The sequence below is a fragment of the Cryptomeria japonica genome, chromosome 3 (genome assembly GCF_030272615.1).
Source record: "Cryptomeria japonica chromosome 3, Sugi_1.0, whole genome shotgun sequence".
Classification (NCBI taxonomy): Eukaryota; Viridiplantae; Streptophyta; class Pinopsida; order Cupressales; family Cupressaceae; genus Cryptomeria; species Cryptomeria japonica.
The window spans coordinates 524,942,723-524,946,405 of record NC_081407.1 but is presented as its reverse complement, the minus strand read 5'-3'; positions in this window follow the sequence as shown (position 1 = coordinate 524,946,405).

Here is a 3,683-nt window from a genome sequence, read left to right as displayed (position 1 = left end):
TGGATGTGGCGGCTTTGCCTAGGGGGTTTTTCTCCTTTGCTTTTAATAATAAAGAAGATATGAACAAAGTGCTTTGTGAAGGGCCAGGGATGTTTGGCAAGTCAACTTTGGCTTAATAGAAATGGGCTCCTAACCTACCTATGGATGATCCCTTTTTTGTGTCAGCTCCTATGTGGATGCATCTTCCTGGCCTTCCATTGGAGTTCTAGAATGAGGAGATTTTTAAAGGGATTGTGGGCTCATTCGGTGAACTTCTATTGATCAACCCGATGACTGCAGCCAAATATAGGTTGGTTTTTGCTCGTATTTGTGTTAATGTTTATCAAATGATGGATATGCCTCAATCCATTGAGATTTTGTCTAAACTAGGGAAATGGACCCAAGTGATTGAATATGAATCTCTCTCATTTGTGTGTTTTCATTGTAAAAAGTTGGGTAATTGGGCGAAATCTTATCCGTCCAAGAAGGGTAAGAGTAGTAAAATTGATAGCAATTTGAAGCAGAAATGGCAAACGAAAGGGAATAATGATGATCCACCTTCAGAGGTTATCCCTGAGAAGGAAGTGACCGAGATGGAAAATGAGGAAAAGAAGGGTATGAACAATAACAAGGAAAAATCTGATTGTGCTTGTTCTAATAGTCAAAAAGAAAGTAACAAGGAGGAAGAGAATGGGACCAAAGAATTGGCTCAAAAAACTAAATCAGAGGATTTGAAGGTTGATCCTATCATCCAGGGTAAAGCTGATGATTTTTCCGATGATGATGCTTCAGCTTCATCTAATAATAAAGAAAATGAGAAAGAATTTAATGAAGCGCAGGACTGTAATATCTCAGAAACTATGTTGTTGTTGTTATTAACTAATGGAAGTCCTAATCAGACTAGAAATATGATCCTGAACTCCCAATCCAAAACTCCTACCAAAAGAATGGAGACGATGGGTCTTGAGGTAAATCCTAGGATTTTTGGTATTAAAGAAGGCAAATCAAATAATGGAGGACCCAATGGAGGTAATTCAACCAGAAGCAAGAATAAGAAGGTTACAGATGTTGGAAGTTGAAGCAAAAAATAGGGGAGACCCTCTCTAAAGAATCAAAGGGAACATGAAAATTGGAAGAACTGTGTTGATGGAACACATAGATCCATTGAGTCATCCTTATCCCCGGTTAAAGTATGAAGATAATTTCATGGAATATCAGAGGGTTGAATGCCCCCCACAAGCAGGATGTGTTGCGTAATATTGTTAGAGATCATAAATCGGTTGTAGTTCTTATTCAGGAAACTAAGATGTGTAAGGATAAAGTGGAAAGAATTAGAATTTTCAAAAGTAATGGTGTAATTGGAACAAGCTCGGAGCGTGCCTCTGGAGGTACAACTATCTTTTGGAATCAGAATTCTATTAAAGGTAAGGAAATTGCTTCAGGGGTTAATAGGACCTCGGTTTTGCTTGAGAATATTAAGGATAACTTTGTCTGGGTTATCACTAATATCTATGCGCCTAATTTTGAAGCTGGAAGAGCTAAATTTTGGAGGAGCTTGGTTGAAGAGAGACAAAAATTTTCTGATAAAAGTTGGATGATTATGAGAGATTTCAATACCCCTTTAAAAGAGGATGAAAAGATGGGAGGCCTTCCTTTGCAGCTGGAGGGAAGACAAGATCTTATGGAATTTATTAATGATCAAGCTTTGATGGATGTGGATCTCCAAGGGATTAATTACACTTGGACCAATAGAAGAACTGGCCCTGATCTCATTCAAGTTAGGTTGGATAGATCCCTAATCTCTCCCGATTGGCTCTCTAAGTATAATTGTTCTTTGGCATCTATCATTAAGATTGGTTCTGATCATTATCCTATCTCTTTCACTACCAATTCCACTTCCTCAAAGCATAATTTCCCTTTTAGATTTGAAAACCCTTGGTTGTCCCACCCCACATTGGAAAAAAATGTTTCTGAATGGTGGAATTTGGAGGTTGAGGGTACTACCTTATTTAGAGTGGCCAAAAAGCTTAATAATATCAAAGCCAAAGTCAAAATCTGGAATAAAGAGACTTTTGGAGATATCTTTAAAATGAAAGCTAATATTAAGACATATATTAAAGAAGTTCAAGATAAAATTCAAGTGGAAGGTCTTTTTGAGGATTTGAGGAATGTTGAAAATGGGTTGCTCTCCAAATACCATGAAATTATCTCTAATGAAGAAAATTTTTGGAGACAAAGATCAAGAGCATTGTATTTGAAGGAAGGTGATAAAAACACCCAGTTTTTCCATGTGACTTCTCTCAAGCATAGGGAGGCCAACAGGATATCCAATTTATCCAACAATAGGGGGATTTTGTCGGATGAAAATGAAATAAGAAAGGAAGTTGTGGATTTATTTAGTAATCTTTTGGGAGGTGTGGATTCTTTGGATATTAGAAATCAAGACCTTCTAGCTCAAGCTATCCCTCCCATTTTAATTGAGGATGACAAAAAAAATCTTTCTTGGATCCCTTCGAATCAGGAGATCAAATAGGCTATGTTTTCCTTTCTTGGAGACAAGTCTCCTGTTCCAGACGGATTCCCTATGTTCTTCTTTCAAAATTTTTGGCATATTGTGGAGATTGATATTTGTAATGGAGTTAAAGAATTCTTTGGATCTAGGTGGCTTCTAAAAGAACTCAATGCTACCTTTATCGTCCTTATTCCTAAGATCCCTGGAGTTGATTCTCTCAATAAGTTTAGACCTATCAGTCTTTGTAACTCTATTTACAAGATAATATCTAAGGTGGTCACTTCTAGAATGCTGGATATCCTCCCCCGCATTATTTTAGCTCAGCAAAATGGTTTTGTCCCTGGTAGATAGATTCTGGATTCCATCATTTTGGTGCATGAGAATATTCATTCTCTAACTATAGCTAAAAAACAAGGCTTTTTTCTTAAGTTGGACATGTCCAAGGCCTATGATAGAGTGAATTGACAATTCCTTTTTAGAATTATGAAAGCTTTTGGGTTTGGGGAAAAGGTGATAGAACTTTGTTCTTAGTTGACTGGTACTACCTCTTCTACAGTTATTATTAATGGATTTCCATCCAGTTTCTTCAAAATTTATAGAGGTCTAAGATAGGGGGATCATATCTCTCCTATTTTGTTTACTATCCTAGCAAAAAGTTTGGGTAGATTTATTATGAGAAGTGTGGAGGAAGGGAAACTCAAAGGCCTTAAGCCTTCCTCGTCCAACTTAACCTGTACTCATGAATAATTTGTTGATGACTTTATTACAATGGGGGAAGCTACCATAAGAGAAGTGAGAAATATGAAGAGTGTTATGGATTCCTATGAAGCTACTTTTGGTCAAAAAATAAATTGGGAAAAGAGTTCTTTGTTCTTCATCAATACCCTTGTGGATAGACAAAGAAGGATTGAAAGGATCCTTGGATGTTAAAATATTGAGTTTCCTTCTACTTATTTGGGTCTCCCTGTGCTTAAAGCCTTTGAATAATTTCTAGATGAAGTTGATTGATAGATTTAATTCCAAACTAGCTGGGTGGAAGGGAGCCCTTTTCGGCCAAGCAAGTAGGGTGATGATGCTTAAGGCTACCCTTCAAAATTTTCCTATCTATGCCCTTAGTCTATTTAAAATCCCCAGGAAGTTTGCTGAGGCCATTGAAGAATTCAAAAAGTATTCTTATGGTTAGGAGTGGAAG